The sequence below is a fragment of the Pararge aegeria genome, chromosome 21 (genome assembly GCF_905163445.1).
Source record: "Pararge aegeria chromosome 21, ilParAegt1.1, whole genome shotgun sequence".
NCBI classification, from domain to species: Eukaryota; Metazoa; Arthropoda; class Insecta; order Lepidoptera; family Nymphalidae; genus Pararge; species Pararge aegeria.
The window spans coordinates 12,350,697-12,371,209 of NC_053200.1; the positions used below are offsets into that span (position 1 = coordinate 12,350,697).

Here is a 20,513-nt window from a genome sequence, read left to right on the forward strand (position 1 = left end):
TATTTTGTTAAATTCATTGTCATTTTCAGTGTAAATAAAGTCTGGCAAATGGTTAAATACTTTTACTGATGACTTACTTGTGTAGTGCTAAGAAAGTTATCTGCAGTCGAATATGCTAACCATTAGATCAACGAGACCAAAACTGACTAACTAAAAAACAAAAGGAAAGCACGATAACATTCAACTTTCAATTATTCCTATAAAAGGTCTCTCGTTTTTGATTAATTACTTACAAAAAAAGCATTAAGTAATTACAAAACGCCAATGTAGGTAGATAATGAGAAGATCCAAAAGGGCATTCAAAAATTTCGCTTCACTGAAAGCTTTATTTTTTTAAGTCATACCTAAATTGACTTATGATGTCATACATAATATATGATTGTAATAAAAAACTTAGTAGGTAGTTGCGCAGGTAGACCCTCTGTCTACAACTAGTGCTGCATAGGAAAGGACATAATTACCGTGTTATGAACGCGGGTGGTCAATCACCTTCTAACGGAATGCTTACATCAATTCAGGCTAGTGTTACCATATCAATAAATAAGTCTGGAACTAGATTTATCCAGATTATATTGTCTATTTTAACGAACACAATTTAAAAGGAGTTTTTTTTTTATATTTGTTTAATGGGTTGGACCGTAGCTGTTTTAAGAGCAGCATTTTATCCCAATTTTTTTTTTTTTTTTTTTTTTTTTATTAAAAAATGGGTGGACCGAGATGTTATTCATTTAATTTATTCTGCTGACTCGAATAAATGAGAATTATAGCGATTTTAATAAATAATTAATTTACTATTTATTATAGACAAGAAAGCACTGTACCCGCTTTTTGTGAATATTGAACTTAGTAACAATAAAATGTGTTTTAACGACCTCCCTTGTGCAGTGGTGATCATATTAGGCGAGGTCCCAAGATCGATTTCCGAAAGGGACAATTAATAGGTAGCTCTTAAACTTTCTCTGGTCTGGTCTGGTCTCTTCGGAAGTTCCAACGGTCAGCCATGGCTGGCTACCACTCAACCAACTAAGACCAGTGATTTAGCGTTCCGGTAGCCATTGTTAAACCCTTGACGAGGTTGACAGATGATATACAGCGAGGGGAACCGCTGAACCCAAGCGACGCCCTAAAAAAGATCTATGTTCAGCAGTGGCCGTCCATTCGTTGACATGATGATAATGATCTTATTGAATCAACTTATCTTACAATTATCAGAACTAGATTAAAGATTTTCCGTAAGAATTTGAAAACATAGTTCTCCTAACCTCAACATCTCTGTTAGACACTCGTCATTGTCTCGGCAATCTCATTACTTGCTCTTACAATACTAATCGCTTTAACAGAGCTAACTGCAGTCCTAGTACAAGATTTGCTAGCTCGCGATCGAGGAGTAGTTTGAGAGAATTAAACTCTGTATCGTCAAAGTAAAATGGACCTAATTGTAATAATATAAGAGGCGCAAATCCCGTACCTCTAATTTTATTTTCACAAATGGTCTGTCAAAAGCCCGAGTTTAACAATTTCATGCAAATTTGAGCTTTAATCAGTTGAGAATAAGATCAATTTCAACTACTCAACTACTGCTTCTTTACTCGAAAACGAAACCTCGATTGTGAGCAAGCAAATCTTGTACCTACAACGGCTAACTGTTGGGGAAACGGTTCCGAGTAATCCGAGTGCCAACAATTACCCGGAATGGAAATGAGTGATGTACCATTTGGATTTCGGACTGAGTGCATTGTGTTTTGGTCACTTGAAAAACCTAAACTAATTTACCAACAATTTATTTTCATAACTACTGATATTTCTAACGTGCACTGAACTTGATGAGCCCCATGTCAACTAAAATTGCAAAAATTATGGAAAATACAACGACGACCGAGTCAAACCATTCGGTCATACTCATGTCACGCTCTTAAGGTAATGAATTAATGTTCCTCTGCAGGGCACAGGCCTCGATAGGAAGGATTCAATGACCAGACACACAACGTTGCTGGTTGACGGGCTCTCACCATAATTTTCACATCCGAAATGGTTAACGTGCCATCCGAGGCACGTTGTGAGCGCCAATTTCCTAACTCTGATCTAGTACGAATAAAACCAAACTTAGGTGTCTAAAAAATTTGGGCCCGGCCAGGGAATTGAACTGATACCGTGACTGAGATTCGCTGTCGATGTCGAACATACTAATCACTGGACCAACGAGACAGAAATCATTACCCATTTTTATCTGTTTGTCTATTATTAATTAAAACTCTAAAAAGATTTTTTTCTACTGTCCCTATCTATCCCTCTATATACCTACTATAAGTATAGAGAGATAGATAGCTTAAACTCTATATTCTATACTCTATACTATATAAGCATAATTCAAAATTTATTAATTTTTGGTTCTTCTGTCACGTTTGGCTATTATTCACTGTTGCTTACTTACGGATATAATTATTGGGGTGTATAATTAAATATGCTGGGATTTACATGATGATGGGGCGAATCAGACAAAGACTAGAAAATTCAAAGCTCCGAAGACTGACTCCGCTGTATTCAAGACGCGTGAACCGTTTATGAATGGCTCGCGTCCTTGAGGTGCGCGGGGAGGGGAAGGGTGAGTGCCCGCTAGTCGCTAGCGCACTCTTCGAAACCGTCGACTTTACGTCCTTAAGGCTGCCCGCACACACGTCAACAATCTTGACAATGTTCCACATCATCATCATCATCATAAAAACCCATTACGAGACCCCCGCAGCAGGGCTAGCACAGGCAGGTGACAAAAATTATATCCCCGATTATATCCCCTGACAAGAGATATAATTAACATGACAACTTACTATATATATATATTACTAGCGTACCCAGCCCGCTTCGCCGGGCTAGATTTTGCTTTATTTTAATTAAACAATAAACTTACATCATTAAATTTTTAATAAAAGCTGTATTTGACAGTCCGAAAATAGGAGTGCTCCGATCGTCACCAAACTTTACAGGATTACTCGCCAGGTCAATCCGGAGATTCCCTGAAAGTTTCATTGAAATCGGTCCAGCCGTTTCGGTTCTCTTTTATATATATAGATATATAGCATAGGTACATGGAATAGGAGAAGTTTACCCCCGTTATTATTATTTGGATATATTAATTGGATATTATTTCCACTTATGCTCCAATGCTCTGAGAGTTGAGAAAACTGTGGAACCGCCAATAGGTGAAGTTTACCCTCGTTTATTTGTCATACACATATATTATTTTGATATTATTTCCACTTGTGCTCCAATGCTCTGTGAGTTGAGTACGCAGTGGGAGCAGATAATTTTTTATCTTTTCTCCGGGGATACAATTGTCTCCTACCTAGTCTAGCTGTGCAGGGCTTGGCAGGCATCCTACATGCTTGAATCTTACAATCTTTGCTGTTAAACGTTACTTTTGTATTTTTTTTTTGTATGCAAGTGTCGTTTCATAGCAAAGATTGCGAGATTTACGCCTTTCGCAAGTCTGTTGTAAGATACGTAAACACCCTGCCGGTCACCTCCAACATTGACTAGGGTTTAGACCGCAGTCCACCTATGCTGGCCTAGTGCGGATTGACGGACTTATACTGTCAATAATATTACCTGTTTATTCAATTATTGTTATTAGGAGATTAAGGTAGTTTATTCATTAATTTATATTACCTATTTAACTAGCATGGTATTGTAAGCTAAGCGTCAATATGTTAACGATATAGCAATATACTCGTACTTACGTGTTTTATTTCAAATTACGAATGACGGACCTTTGGTTTTTTTTATCATTAGGTGGCCTAAAATGGAGAACCCTTTGTCGCCCTCCCTGGCGCAGCGGTGAGCGCTGGGAATTTAAGTAGGAGGTCCCGGGCTCGATCCGGGGCAGGGCCAATTTGGGAATTTATAATTTCTGAATTTTCTCTGGTTTGGTCTGGTGGGCTTTGGCCGTGGCTAGTTACCACCCTACTAACAAAGAAGTGCCGCTAAGCAATTTAATGATATGTTATGTATAACTATCATACTCTCTAACATGTTAGCCCGCTACCATCTTAGACTGAATCATCACTTACCACCAGGTAAGATTGCAGTCAAGGGCTAACTTGTAATGGAATAAAAAAAAACCATCGTCCATAAAGAGAGAACCACTCCGAAGGACTCCTGCTTAGCGGCAGTAATAAGCATGTTGGTACTATTTATCCGGACGAGCTCTATCACGAAATACAGAACACATACATACACATGCTAAATGGCATTTGGAAACGCGCTAGATTGCAAGCGATCACCAAAATCGCCTGCGGTTTGACATTGGGCATACAAGTGCAATCCGCGACGGATTGCCCCGTGTAATGTACCCCTTAAAGCGAGATCATTTTAGCAGAGGGGAAACGAACCTTTTTTTTATCCGGGTCTAATTGGAGTCGGCATTTGCTCCTTTATGCCGCTGTTTAAATTTGGAATTTCTGCATTTGTTTATATTGAGATTAAAGCGAACAACGTTCATTATTTTATATGGTGTGGCCAGTCCATCAGGATGGGGATCTGACTGGTTAAAAATAAGAGCGAGTCAATGAGGATACCTACGCAAATTATGCCAAATTTAGTTTAATACTGCTCAACTTTAGGTAGGTATATAAGACGATATTGAGATCACGATTTTTCGATTTTTTATTTCTTTTCCGCGATCAGGTAGTGCGATTTTCTTACAATTACTTATTCTATAGCGTGAAAGTTAACTACGATTTATATACAACTAGCTGTTGCCCGCGACTTCGTCTGCGTTAGATTTTGTTTTTAAAGTATTCAGTATCGCTAAGCCTTAAATGAGTATGTGTGTGTGAGTGACTGTCTATTAATTATAGACAAATAATTTGCAATAAAATAAAAATGCGTCTATAATTAAAGATCTAAGCTATCCTATCTCTTAAGTTGGAGCAGACTGCTCACGGTGTGCCAATTTAATTTAAAATCGGTTAAGTAGTTTAGGAGTCCATCGCGGACAAACATCGTGACAGGAGATTTATATATATTAAGATAGTAAATGGGGAATCTAGGTATAATACTCCTAAAAATAGGGATAAAATACAATACTCCTTAATTCAAAAACAAAACGTTTACAGCAATAAAATATCACTACTTTAAGCAGTGGTGGTAACAGGGCAGGCCACATTAGTGGATGGTGCGGCCCGCAATTCCCTTGTTAGTGTGGATTGCACCTAAAGTCAGTTAATTGAGATTGTAAACAACCTTCGGCTATCTCGGGTATGCAGACCGTACCAACTAAAGTAGGTTGTTATTAAGTTATGCTTCTGTATCTCTTTATGTAGGTAGTACGAACCCTGTTCTTTTATTTTGTTTTTCATAAAAACACTGCTTTCTTTTGCAAATTGTCGACTTCCCTTGATTTAAGCAGGAGGTCCCGAATTCTATTCCTGGCAGGTGGCATTTGTGGGAATTAATAATTTCTGAATTTTCACTGGTCTGGTCTGCTGTTTTTCTTTGAAACAGACCTTCGACAATGAACCCGAAGTTTAAGTAAACAGGTAATGATAGAGACAAAACTGTGTCTCTATCATTACCTGTTTACTTACCTTGACTGATTTCGGCTACGGTGGTCAATCAGAGAGATTTGCCAACTACGCGGGAATATTATAATGAACCAGTGTGTGTGCGCAACGTATGTACTCTCAATTCTCCTGGTCCGATGGCACGGCAGCTCCGACACGGCCGGGGAGAATCACTGCCAATTATTGGCAATTGGCTTTTTATTTATTTTAATCCGGGTTGTTATCTGCTTCTATTCTGCTCAAATCCCGCCCATCGTTTGACGATCACCCTGGCGCAGTGAGCGCTGTGGTAAGTGAGAAGTTCCGCACTTTGTCTCCAGCAGGGGCAATTATAGAATTTATAATTTCTGATATTTTTCTAGTTAGGGACATCGGCCTTGGCTACCACCATACCAACGCAGACGCCAAGCGATTGAGTGTTCCGTTACGATGCGTATAACTGCGATACCCCTAGCAGGTTAGCCGGCTACCAGATGACACTGCAGTTATGGTTTAACTTTGATGGAATAAAGATTAAAAAAAGATAATGACGGATTTATTAACTAATTTCTTTACGAGGCAATCTCACTACGAAGTACGATCGAAATATCGCAGATGAAACCGCTGGCCACAGATAGACTAGGCATATGTAAATCCGAAAAAAACCCAGTAGCATTCAAACAATAACGGATAAAATCATAAAACAGTTGGATAGATTTGAGAGCATAGACACGGCACGGTTAAGTTAATGGATGTGAATAAATTATTGGAATGCAAACACGCGGCGCGCAGTGTTTGCTCTGCCATCAGCTCGGCTCTAGACTGGATCCGTTGCTTTATTTGCCAATCAGTTAGTGAATAATGAAATTATATTTGCATAAAGGTGTACATACACGCGGCAATCCGGGGTAAAATAAGATGTTGAGCTTTACGATGCAGATCTCGTCTGGGGAAGTACCTACTACCGCCATGCGCACTAACACCGTTTCGCATAGCAGACTCTACCGAGGAGAAGCCGGGAAGGAAACTCAGTAGTTGCTCTTTTTCCTGCAATTTACAATTTAACATTAATTTTTCTACATTATGAGAAATGAAAGCAGAGCCGGACGCTTCCAATCAACCTCGGAATTCAACAATTGTATGAATAAATATAAATATACTACGACAATACACACATCGCCATCTAACCCCAAAGTAAGTTGTGATAAACCTACTTAAGTACTTATTTATGATACTTATGATATTATAACACCAGACACTGAAACACATTCATGTTCACAGGAAAAAATCCAGTTGCGGGAATCCTACCCACAGCATTGGAATCAGAAAGCAGGATCGCTTCCCACTGCGCCAGTTGGCTGTCGCCTCGTGTAACATCGCTAGAAGGCCCACTCCCCGAGGATGGAGGTACTTTGGACAGTAATATGTACGGATAATAAATATTAAACGGGGATCAAATTACAATAGTCACCATCCCTCCTCTAGCCGCTGGTGTCGTACAAGGCGACTAAGGGAATATACCCGGTATATACCCGGTGGTGTGCGCACGGTTTTAGGCCAAGGTAGGCATAATCCAAAAACTTAGCAGAAAATGGAAAAATCCATCCATCCAAATTATATCACTCTTAAATCAAAGTAGGATTTAAGAGTGATATAATTTATTAGGGTAGGCAGTAGACTTCGGTGTATGAAGTGCACGCCACTGCTAAGTGTGGTGATTATGGACAAGACATATTTTTGGGAACGGCCATTAGTGGACAGTTATAGACTGTTGAGGATTATACAACGTTACACATCTCTTTTACCCTGTTGCCGTGCTTTGACAAGTAAATTTTATCCCTCATCAGGATATTATCGGGAGATTGAATTGATTTCTCTTGTCTATGCGTCATGCGTGGTTGATGTTTAGGTAATATAAAGAATAGAAGAAGGAAAATAGGTAGAATTTATTTTCCAACTCACTATGGAACGACATAACATACTTTAACATACACTATGGATGGATATAAAAATTCAAAATTCAAAATTCATTTATTTCAAGTAGGCCTAATATAAGCACTTTTGAAACGTCAAGTCTGTCTGTTTGTAGTGATTCTACCACCGGTTCGGAAGGCAGATTCTACCGAGAAGAAGCCGGCAAGAAACTCAGCAGTTGCTCTTTTCCAACATCAACAATTTACAATAAGAAAAGATGTCTTCCTAGCGACTGTATTGACACGTATCGATTTAACTGGCTCGCAAGTGGCAACCTCGTTTCATAGAAAGTTATTGTTGACTCCGAGTTTACTTCACTGCATTGAAATATTGCACTGTTTTAATCTTTTTTCAACTTATTTTTTTATGCATGTTTATTATTTAGATTTTTCTTTTTTTGTAATTCGATGTTTAATATGTTTCTTGGGATTAAAGGCTTTTTTTTTTTTACTTTTAAATTAAGTCTTTTCTACCCCTGCTTTAATTTATTTTTGTACTAAATGCTAACTTTTTACTGGTGAAAGTTTGTATGGAAAATCGATGAAAATCGGTATGAATAATTAAAATGTTTAAATATATGTTTAAGGAATTTTTGAAATGCTTATTCCCCATAAAAATCACAGAAAGCATACCATAAGAAATAGTTACTAATCCGAAAAAATATTTTTTTTTTTGCAATTGATAGCCTAATTCTCAATGAAGTAAAGTTGCTTTTTAGCATCATAGCGGTCACACTAGACCTAGGAACAAACGAAGTTAAACACAAGGCGGGCGATTTGACTCGGTGGGTCGGGGTATACCCCGTCACCAGCGCTCCTGTACCCACTCGTGCCGTACAAGGCGACTGAGGGAATATAACGAAAAATCTACTGGGACACCAACCCCAGTGGCATGCACAAGGTTTTAGACCAGGGTAGGCGTAATTCAAAACCTTGGCAGAAAATACCATATAATATAATAGACTAGGCGGGCGACTCAACTCGGTGGGTCGGGGTATATTGTGTAGAATAGTGAAATAAAATTTGTATAAACTTATAAGAGGTTGTACAAAGGCGAAGTAATGAGGAACCGCTAGTGTAATAATAAATAGCATTAATATGCAAGTCCTACATAGTTACTACATTGTAAGTATGATATGTGATTACTGATTTTAGTGGGAGATGCGTAGATATCAAGGCGGAGCGCGTACCGTGACGAAATGGACATCGACCCGCGAACAGGTAGGTAGGTGCTATTCGAATTTGTCTAATATTGCTAGGGTTTAAGCAAATATATATCACTTCCTTAAACGGTGAAACATCGTTTGAGAGGTTTAAATATAAATATAAAAATAAACATACCACGACAATACACACATCGCCATCTAGCCGCAAAGTAAGCGTAGCTTCTGTTATCGGTACTAATATGAATGATGAATATTTTCATGAATAATATACATAAATCCTTTAAAATAATTGTCTTATAAATATAACCTAAAATAAACTAAATAAAATCTAAAACGTCCTCGAAACCACCGCAGCGCGGCACAGTTTCTAAGATGTCGGCAGCATTGCCCCTTTGGATGGCCAAACTAATTCGTTACATAAATACTTAGAACATAGATATAAGCACATACACTGAAAAACACTGAAAACAATGTTCATCACACAAACATTTTCCAGTAGAGGGAATCGAACCCACGGCCTTGGACTCAGAAAGCAGGGTCGCTGCAAACTGCGCCAATCGCCTATTTTGTCCTGCCGTTAGTACCTATAACCGGGAACCCGGAAAGAAACTAAAAAATCATGGGATTGGTTCCACGCTCGTCAACTTGTTTGTAAAAACTAAAAATGGGAAGAGTAGCAGATGCCTCTGCACCTGCCACGATCTACCGCCCACCCGTCCCCGAAGAACCGTAAAGGTCGGGCCTACGTTTTTTTTTACACCAACGATATTATAAAACCGTAGATTCACGATGAGTTTTGAATAAATTTTTATCATTTTTAACTTTTATATTATAATGTTACATATAATAATAAATTTTCAACAATTAAATAATGACACCTCGCAGTTTAGCACTCTAACTAAGTGTCGATATTTTAAGCATGAATTTAGTACATTTAAAATTAGTCAAAAAAGCGTACCGCAAAACTCTACAAAATTTTAGCGAAACTAAAACGCTTCCTAAAACCTACCTACAAGCAGTGATAACATAATAATAATTATGATTAATTATTAATAATTATTAATTAATATAATTTGATTTTTTACTTTTTTTAAGCATTTTTAAGAATTTAAAAAAAAATGAAAAAGAATAAATGATAGAATCTTAAAAAACTATGATTAAACATAATTTTTTTCAGTAGTTTACCTTCGACTTGTAAGTAGGACCTAATCAAAAAATTTCAGAAGTTCTGATCGTGACATGACGGGATTCAATTTCAGTATGCTACGTTGCAATCTGCAATTTTTTAAGCATTAAAGGTGTACATCTTTTATTTTCTATTTTTACTGAAGTGTTTTAGATTGGTAAAAAAGTATAGGTAACTTTGAGGAAATATCAGTAATAATAAATTATGAATACCTTATTGGAAAAAAATCAATCAAACTCAGTAATGTCTATTGTCTACATAATACACATAATATCTTCGTCTTTATTTATTGTATCCCAGAATTTAAATAAATAACTAAGAAAATCGTACTTAAATTTTCTTTATTTAGTAACATTTTTCCGAGGAGAAAATTTTACTGAATCGTGTAAAGGGACAAAGATGTAGACAGAAATATCAAGAATACCATATCTTTATTCCGCTGATGTACTACAGTATAGATTATTAATACTTTAAGTTCTTCCAAACTCATTTAGCCAAGCCATTATGTACTGAGGCTGGCAACCGAGGGGGTTTTAGTGGGTAGAAATCCCACATAACCCAAATTCTCCCACAGAGAATTGGGCATCTTTTGAGAAGATTTCCCCCCCGTCAACAAAAAAAAAAAAAAAAAAAAGGTACCTACCTAGTACCTACCTACCTTCTCGCGTTGCATCTCCGCCGCACGCGACTCAATTTTTTTCTTGATTGCCTTTTTAGAAAAAGTAAAAGTTACTTTCACTGTTAAGAACATGCTTGTATCGTTTACCTATTAGTAGTTTTTGTTATTGTTTTTTCACCTACAATGTTTTGTAAGTACTCTGAATTAAAGGTAGGATCTTAGTGCTAGGTATTTCATACTGTTGAAAAGGTACCTGCCTACAGTAAAAAAAATAACAATAAGTTCTTTATAATCGACGGCCGACTGGCGCAGTGGGCAGCGACCCTGGTTTCTGAGTCCGAGGCCGTGGGTTCGATTCCCACTGCTGGAAAATGTTTGCGTGAAGAACATAAGTGTTTTCCAGTGTCTGGGTGTTTATATGTATATTATAAGTATTTATGTAAATTATTCATAAAAATATTCATCAGTCATCTTAGTACCCATAACACAAGCTACGCTTACTTTGGGGCTAGATGGCGATGTGTGTATTGTCGTAGTATATTTATTTATTTATTTATTTATAATATCATCTCCAACAAGCTCAGAAAATTTAGGCGGATTCGCGTAATCGTCAGTAGTAGGAGAGATGTTTAAGTCAGACCGGCAGCCGGGCGTGGTTGCCGGTGTAATTATAGGCACATGTGACTTCACACCTACGCCTCAGGACACAGGGCAGCCCGTGGCATGCACTGGGTTTCTTAACAGGGTATGCATAAGGCAGGAAAATGGCATGAAATGTCAAAAATCCTCCTCCTATACGAGTTGTATATCAATTTTAGGGTAAGCAATGCTTTTGCGCATGTATGAAGTGCACGCCACTGCAACACATTGTAAGACGTGTTCCTGGCATGCCCTGTGCAGTGTTACTATGTTTAAAGGCGATGGTTTTCCAGTTAAAATCAAATAGGCTATCAGCGTGGTACGTCATTATTACCTTCTAAGAAGTAGCGGCCAACAGCTATACGTATAAAAACATCCAGCTCTGCCTGCAGCTCTGTTGCTGCTTAAAAGAAGGACAAACTAAACACTGAGTGTGTTTAGTATGTAGTATTCGCAGGAGTGTAGACTGGCTAAAGACTGTCGCAGCGATCGATTGGACGCATATCATAGCGATCTATCGCATCAAAAAGGTGAACAGTGGTAGCCCAGTGAGTATGACATCGACTTAAATTTCGGAGGGTCGAGTACGAATCCCAGCTATACCTTTTCTAACTCTTTTAAGTTACGTGCGTTTTAAACAATTAAAATATCACTTGCTTCTACGGTGGAGGAAAACCTCGTGAGGAAACCCGCCTGCCTGAGAGTTCTCCATAATCTTATTAAAGTTGAAAAATCTTATTAAAGTTAAATGTATTCAAGAAGCGTTTGGAAAACCATTTCTTATCTATGTAATATTATAGTATGTAGTATATTGCTTATCTATATATATATAATGAAAATGGTCTTCGTTTGAGGCTCAATCACGCCTAAACCACTGATCGTATCGACATGAAACTACCACCATTCGATGCGAAATTTTTCCTAGATGGTTTATGGCTATCTATTTTTTGAATTCCAACATTCCTTCATTTTTTTATTGCTGTTTTACTTTTATGAACATTTATCCCGCTAATAAAAACAAAAGATAAGCATTTTCTCTTGATTCTTTTGTTTTCATGGATTTCAACAGAGTGTATTAAACGGATTATGGTTTTTTACATTCAGCTAAGAATCTACTCACGGTAGTGGAGAACGGCTGGACCAATTGGGCTTTTTTTTTATCTTCAGAATTGTCAGGAGAAAGTTTTGTATGTAAGAAAATTTTAAAAAAGCCCGATAAAAAGTTAAAAATTTCGATGATAATCGAAGAATTCCCATCTATATAGTCACTCACCACGAAATCTCGGGAACCATAAGACTTAGAAACGGTAGGAATATTACTTTTGCTATGTAGAGGTCAGCTATGAATAGATTTTAAGAAATTCATTCCCCAAAGGGCATTGCGGGGGCGTTAACAATGAACAATTCCCGTTTTTAAACTATAGACTTCAAATTTGGTAGGAATCTTCTGTAAGAGGTGTAGAAATAGGCTATGAACGAATTTTACGATAGCTCACCCCACAGGGGGTTGCGGGGGTGGGTATTAACAATTAATATTTTTAATTTTCCAGCTAAAGCTCCTACAAGCTCCAAATTTTGTAGGAATTTTCTATAAGTGATGTAAAAATGATTTATGAACAAATTTTACGATATCCCACCCCAAAGAAGATTGCGGGGGCGTTAACAATGAAAATTTTCAATTTCCAAGCGATAGCTCCTATAGACTCCAAATTTAGTGAGAGTGTTCTATATGTAATATAAAAATGATCTTCGAGCGGATTTTACAATGAATCACCTCCAATAAGGTTCGCGGGGGTGGGTGTTAACAATAAAAAATTTCAATTTCGAAATATAGCTTCTAAAAATTCTAAATATGGTAGGAATCTTTTATTATTCACATAAAGAACATCTCAAAATGGATTTCAATAAAGTTTACTTCCGACAGGAATTGCGGGGGTGGGTGTTAAAATCTAAAAATTTTATTTCTAACCTGTAACTTCTACAGACTCCAAATTTGGTGGGGATCTTCGTGTATGTAGGGATATTCTTAGTATTTCCTTACAACAATCGTCTTTTGGGCAGCGGAGAAAAAGTCATTGAGAGGTTTCAAAAACTTAACTTTACATGTAGCTATCCAATCAACGGACTAAGAATTTTACATTCATTTTACTTTTGCAGACTACATAACCGACGAATTCTTTTATTGCGGGATCGCGGAAATGTAACAGATTAAAATGAACGCATTTTCCAAGCACATGAGATGTGGAAAAGAAATTTAGTTACTTATTCCAATAGAATTCATAAAAAACATGCACAATTAATTTTCTATAAAAAATTGATGTCACGGAGAAAATTTTAGTTAACAGAAAATTCGTCGCACTTGAACCTAGACAGATTTCAACTTCACATATGAGACTTGCAATGACTTTAACTTAAACTTTCAATGCTCATTTCAAATTTTTTTCTTCATGTCAATTATTATTAATTTTTGGAAGAAAGGCACGGAAATGTTATAATGATTGCACATTGAAAGTTACAATGAATATTAGTGAGTAAAATCACCTGGATGAAAGATACAGGCTAAATCGATGGAATTTGGAATTTAAGTAAGTCTAAACAATATCGATGCTTACAGTTCTATCCGCGGGGCCTATTTATGTTCATACAAAAATAAAAAAAAAGGAGAATAATAAAAATATGAAAAAAATAAATAAAAATGAAACATAAAATGTAATTTATTTCCTTTTTCAATTCGCCCAGCGAAGCGGGCTGGAAACGGCTAGTATATGTATATACCTATATATATTATGTATAATATGTATGCAGTATTAGAATTTATGAGTAAGTAGTTTATTAAAATTATTTTGTATATATATAAATATATATTTTTATACTTAAATTGCTGCACCAACCCGTTCCTTCGTTTTTTTTTTTTTCCTAATGTCAAAAGTTGTCTGGAAGAGATCGCTTTAGTGATAAGACCGCCTTTGCACGCTCTATTTTATTTTTATTATTTTAAGTTTCTTCTGTATTTGTGTTTAATTTATATAAAATGTGTGTGTGCAATAAAGACTTAAAACAAACATAAAGTTGAGTTTGTCGGCCGATTGGTGCAGTGGACAGCGACCCTGCTGTCTGAGTCCAAGACTGTGGATTCGATTCCCACAACTGTAAAAATTGTTTGTGTGATGAACGTGAATGTTTTTCAGTGTCTGGGTGTTTATCTGTATATTTTAAGTATTTTTTTTGTATTATTCATAAAAATATTCATCAGTCTTAAAGTACCCACATGACAAGCTACGCTTACCATGGGGCTTGATGGCGATGTGTGTATTGTTGAAGTATATTAATTAATTAACTTATTTACTTAAAGGTGAGTGGAGTCCACCAGAGTGGTGGACTAGGGCCTTAACCCCTTCTCATTATGGAAGGAGACCCGTGCTCTGTAGTGGGTCAGTAATGTGTGGATATGATGCTGATCCTGCAGTCCACACAAAAGGTTGCTGTGTTCGATCGCTATACCTACGCAGTTTGCAACGGGTCGTAGCATCACAGAAAGTTCGTGCGAAGAGAATGCGCCAATAACTTGTGCAAATAGTTGCCTCTATCTCTGCATTAGGTTGCGATAATATTATAATCGGCTCTCGCAAGTTTTTACTGTAGGAATTTAGACGACACACGTAAACATTTTCAGGAGACATTTTCTGCACGGGAAAGGGACAAAATATTTATCTTCTTCCTACATTTTGATACACTTTCCAAGCATTGGCGTGCAAGTGAAAATCATAACCATAATAAATAATAATATCTACGTGTAACCCTGTTGCCCTACTTTTGCAGATGGACAAGTGAATTTTATTTCTTGCCAGTGAATATAATCGGCGGGAAAAATAATTGTGTCCTGCTTAGTACTAATGCTGGCCGTGCTGGTGAAACGTGCTAGATTGCCATACACTTACACCATGCACTTAATAACATGTACTCACACTCACACATTAACACACACACGCGCGCTCACACAAACATAAACACACCATACAAACCAAGACACACTACTCGATCGTTTTATCTATAATTTAATTTTGTATTTGCTATGGAAGAGTGAGGCCTCCTGACACACGTATTTTGTTGCTTACCAGGAGGTCTCCACAACATGTATCACTTAAAATGAAGTAAACGATTTTTTATTAGCTCCGAAATTAATATTTTAATTTATTTAAATAATTAATAATACACATTGCCTCCAATTTAGATATATGAACATTTAAGTGTAATTCAACACTTTCGACGGATAGCTTGGCGGCTGATTGCACCGTGTATGGAGATCTTAATAGACGAATATCTCACGATGATATATTTCTTCTCGCGTTGTGAATAATGGAATAAAATATTGCAAAAAAAACGCGGACGCCGCGCCGCGCTGTGCTGTCGTGTGTGTCTAGGGTAACCACATTACCGAGATAACTGGGAAACTTCCGGAACCTATACTAATAATATAAATGAGAATGTGTTTATTATAAATATATAGGAGAACGCGCAGCAGCGTCCTCTGTGCTACTGCTGCTACTGCGATTATATAAGTAGTCCAGCAGTAGACTGTGACAGGCTATGGTAGGTGATGATGGTGATGATGATGATTTTATGCATTTGGTTGAAATCTATGTTCAACCACCGAACCGATCTAGATGAACTACCTCGGAAAATATATAAACCTTCCGTTTTCGATACAAATGCGAGCGACAGCTAGTTATGTTACTTTTATAAAAGCGAATAATTAGTAATTTTAGTTGGGTAAACTGCAACGTAAACTTTTACAATTCTCATCATTCATATTACTAGTATCTAATTATACCTATACGATATAATACTATATTTATGTGTAATAGTACTGCTTGTTTCCCTTGAAAAACTAATAAATAAATACAAATTACTGAGTATATAAATCTACTTGCGGTCCCTCGCGACTTTGTACGTGTATAAGTCAACCTTAAAAGATGGACAAATGCTGTCACAGACTTTTTTTTAGAACTTTTAAAGGAACGATCTTGTCATACATGATTTTATCGAACCTTTAGCCGTTTACGCAGCGGAAGCACTTAAAAGAAAAAAAAATATCTCCAAAGAGATCATTGGTGCTATGCTCCTATAGGTCTTAGCGTGATGTTATAACTTTCCTCGATAGACGGGCTATCAAAAACTAAAAGAATTTTTAAAATTGGACCAGTAGTTCCTTAGATCATCTTTTTCAAGTAAACAAACAAACTCTTCAGCTTTAGTATAGTATAAGATTATAAACAGGTCTTCCCCCCTGAGTCTTTCAAGTTAGGATGATGCAGTATGTCTTCCATAAAACAGATGTTCCTATCTTAAAAAGTAATGTACCTATCTTAAGAAGTCCCATTCGTATTGCTTGCACTTCTACGTTTTTTAATTGTCTAAGACAAGTTTTAGGTTGAAGATGTTAGATGCATATTTGAGGAAAACAGATAATGGTGTCAAGCAAAGAAATCATAGCTTGTGGAGAGCCCTCAATAGACCCATGTCTAACAGCGGACGGCCTTCAGATGAGATCAAGGGGATATCGTTCGTTCCGCTTGGTATAACTGTTAGTTTATAATAAGTGGGAGTATTACATTCAACAAACCATTACCGGCCCACTACAGGTCACAGGTCTCTTCCCACAATGAGAAGGGTTTGGATCGTAGACCATCACGCTGGCTCAGTGCGGATTTGTGAACTTCATCAACCTTTTAGAACATTATGGTGAACTCTCGAGCATGCAGGTTTCCTCACTTTTTAAGCTAGTGATATTTTAATTGCACATAACTTAGAAAAGTTGAAGGTGCGTACTGACGAGATTCGACCTTGGCCGCCTTAAATAAAAGCCAAATTCCTAACCTAGGCTTTCACAACTTATTTTTGTGTTCCCTTCTTCAATAATTTTACTTCAATGATAAAATAATAGAACAGAAGGAGACAAAAATGTCCGGAAAATGATAAGGCTGTATATGGCAGCCCTATACGCGTCAGTTTATAAATAAGAAAGTATAGTGCAGTCGATTACCGTTTAGCAACGGATGGATGAAACCTTGTTAATTAAGGAACTGGTTGTCGTTTAAACAATCGCAATTTGGGTAGATCAGGTGCTGAGCTGGCCTTGTTAAACTGTATGTTTTTCTATATTTAATAACCCTCAAAATTTGTAGGGTAACCACTTAAGACAAAGAGCAAGGCCTCTGAGTGTGTAAATTGTATTTTTTTTTGTAACATGAAGTCAAGTTAACTCCCAAAAATCTTAAATGACACTATTTTTGAAGCTATACACTTCTTTTGGCGCTTTAGGGTAAATGGTGAGAGTAAATTTTCACGATGCGCGCGCACACCGTCACTAAAAACCGACACCATGAAGTTAGTTATAGTCAACATTTTTGTTTTTCTAAAAAAGGTTTGACAGTTGACTTTCAATAATTCAAACAATACCTTTTTTCGATTATTAGTGTAATTTTTACTGCAAACATAGAATAAGGCGATAGATAAAATTTTCGAATAGACTTTTATCTTGTTACGCCAAATAAGTAAAACTTCTAACGCGTGTACAAGCGTACACACACGTTTTTTATTATTATTATTAAAAGAACGCATATAGGTACATACAATATGTTTCAACTTTAATCAATATAGAGATTAAATAATAGAACCCAAAAAATAAGTTGTGGTTACCTTTTTTTGATGTGTATCAGATAATAAAAACGAATGTGAGTAAATAAAGTTAGATCAATTCAGATTTTATATATCAATACGACATCAAAATCAAGAATGTCTTGTTGGTCATTATGAATTCTTCACACATCAACAGTACGAGGCAACTCGCGGACTTCGGGAATGTTGATATAATTCTATTGTATTCTTATTTCTTATCCATTAGGGATGTGAAACAAGTGGGTGGACATCAACCTACTATAAACGTAAAGGTCACTGTATTACCCATAATCGACAAAGGCTGTACTGGTTAATACATGTACTGCCTTTAACGTTGTAAAACTTGTGTTCAATTTTATTAAATTTTTGATGAATAATGAACTGACCTGTGAGTAAAATTATTTTAATTGTGTTAGGCTTCCTAGCTTCGAAGATATTAGCGCTAGTTAACAATGTGAGATATATTTACAGAGTGGAGACCTTAATATTAAGTTAGCACATATCTTTTCAAAAATATGTTAACTTTATGGAAATCGATAGCAGTGGAAGCTACTAGCACCCCCTTTTAGATTAGATAATATATTTTGGATGATTATTATGGATTATTTGGATGATGGATTTTAATTTCAGTATGGCGATAAGAGTATCGGTGGTTTGGAATTAATATTCTTGAATAGACTTCATTAATAATCTATTCAACTTAACTAATATATAATCTTAATTTTGACTGTGATTGGAACCATGTCAAAACAGTACACAGAAGGCCATGGAAAACTACTGCTATAGTCGTTTGGTTCACCAAGAGCTTTTTTGGTAGGTAATAATGACAGATAAACTCAGCGATCATCAAACCAAAGATCGGTTAAGCCACGTTGCAAGTCTTTCGAATTGTTTTTAGAACACAAATCGCCAAAAGACTACGAAAGAAATAGAGCCTGTGTGAAGAATATACCTAACAGGAAATGTTTATCATGATTTAAAATCAGCTTAAAAAAAAGAAGAATTCGGTATATATTTATTACCTGTGACTGTTTATTTCATACTCGTCGTTGTTAAATGAATATATTACAATCATATTTGATATACAGACATAGCTGTGCGGTGATATATTCCTTTTCCCTACGCGAAAGAATAAAGAAAAAGAAATGAATACTATATAGGTATGTATTCATTGCAAAGAAGAACGGTGTAAAAATCAAAATAAGCGTGACTAAAGCTCGATGAAAATTGGCGTTGCCTAATAGCCATAGATTGCAAGAATTTGCATTCATAAAAATGGCGTGTAATTGGAAAATATATTCAGACTTTGGTGAATATTATAAAAAACACCAGACATTTAGCAATTATAGGCTCAAAGGCCAATCCGATTTCACGATTAGGCGTGAAACTATCGAGTCAACGTAAGGAAATCGGCTAGATATATACAATATAACATTACACTTACCTTCTAGGTGTATAAGTATTTGTTTTTCTTGATAAATACCTAGGTATTTTGATAACTCTTTTTAGCGTAAATTGATAAAATATACTATAGAAAATTGTTAGTAAGTACCTAATACTTAGTCCATTTTTATTTATATATCAATATTTTTAGTTATATATCAATGTTATCCCATCAATATATTAAAGCATGTAATATTTATTATTCTGTTCATTTTATTAGAAAGTGGAATACAAAGTTAGCAAATACCTATCTGTTGAGTAAATAATGCATCACTTTATGTTCTTTACGCATTTATTGTTTTTATTAAATATAATAGGAAATATTGTATTCATTTCTTGGCATTTAAAGTGAAACAAAGTGTGAGATTCTAGTAAGTATAATATATTCATCATAAAATAGGTGCCTATATTGTAACCACGCAACACCTCAACATTTACGGGACACATTCCTCCATCATAACTCATATCCAAAGCACGTTTTTATAAAAGCTCTTAGCTCAACTTACATTAAGCTCCCGTCGTAGTAGTCCACATAGATTTACCATTCCACTGTTTCTATAGCTCTTCAAATGCACTAAAACACTGCAACATTCACTGAAAAAACTCACAATATTCGCTTGTGAAATACAAGTTATGGAACCGCAGTTTTGCATAGAAATTATTCGCGAAATCGGTTTTGGAAAAAGTATGGCTATCTTCTATACGTGTGATATCAACGGCGGTTAAGCAAAGACTGGCAAATATACCTGCCGCCCGGCTGCGCCTGCGCAGGCTTCGAAGGAAAGTTCATCGAACGCCTGCGCGCGTCGTACGAGCACCGATGATTGCTCATGATGATTATATTGACATTTATTGTAATAACGACTTACAAATTATACGTATATCATAGAATATATTTGCCAGACGCGCATTGAAGCCGCGTGGTAGGTCTAGGCCTTAAAACCGTGTTTTCCTTTAAAAAGGCCTGGTCCCAGCTGTGGGACAAAGTCGCTATAGCCGAAATGCACATGCATATGTTTTAGGATGTAGATCTATCTGAAAACTATATTTGATTATTTTTATTTATTTTATTGATACACAATAAAATACGCCAACTATACTATTTTTAATTATTTTATTGATACGCCAGCGGTATAAAATAAATACACATTCATAAAATAAAATAAAACTAAGTTAAGCACTAACATTGTATACACTTAAAGGCTAACTCACACACACAAAACACTAACAATAAAAAAATGTATATTTATATATATATATATATATATATAT

At 36.2% G+C, this 20,513-nt stretch overlaps 1 protein-coding gene across 1 annotated transcript in view; it reads right to left on the bottom strand.

Moving 5' to 3' along the window:
• Positions 1-19,939, bottom strand: part of LOC120633300 (ras-related protein Rab-23) — a 39,988-nt gene extending 20,049 nt beyond the window's left edge. The window contains exon 1 of the mRNA XM_039903490.1: positions 19,748-19,939. The gene's annotated coding sequence lies outside the window, so the exon portion shown is untranslated. The remainder of the gene's footprint in view (positions 1-19,747) is intronic.
• Positions 19,940-20,513: the final 574 nt, after the last annotated feature.